Consider the following 380-nt stretch of genomic DNA (forward strand, 5'->3'; position numbering starts at 1 on the left):
CTGGAAATAAATCATGTACTCATCCCGGCAGTAGCCCCCGTGGCACTCAAAATTTCCCTGGAATTTTCTAGTTGTGACTTATTATTGCATTACAATTTAAATACAGATTTTTTTTTTTGCTAAAGAATCAAAAGTATATGAATGGATTCATTTACTGGTCGTTTTAAATAGTTTTTTTTCACAGGTGTTACTACAGTGTGAATTCCCAGTTGTGCTATCGTAGTCAAAGCTGTTATTAATGGTTGGTGTGGAAGGAGAAGAGAGTTAGCACAGGCAGTACAGTCGGTCTGTAACCTCTTACTGTAGCTTGCAACACTGGAGCGGTAGTTTCAAATCTAGAGTCTGAAGATTTCATAACTGTGAAAATTTGTTCTCTGACC

Source organism: Seriola lalandi, unplaced genomic scaffold, assembly GCF_002814215.2.
Source record: "Seriola lalandi dorsalis isolate HSWRI2012SDOR001 ecotype SW California unplaced genomic scaffold, Sedor1 jcf7180002053973, whole genome shotgun sequence".
In the NCBI taxonomy this organism is placed as follows: Eukaryota; Metazoa; Chordata; class Actinopteri; order Carangiformes; family Carangidae; genus Seriola; species Seriola lalandi.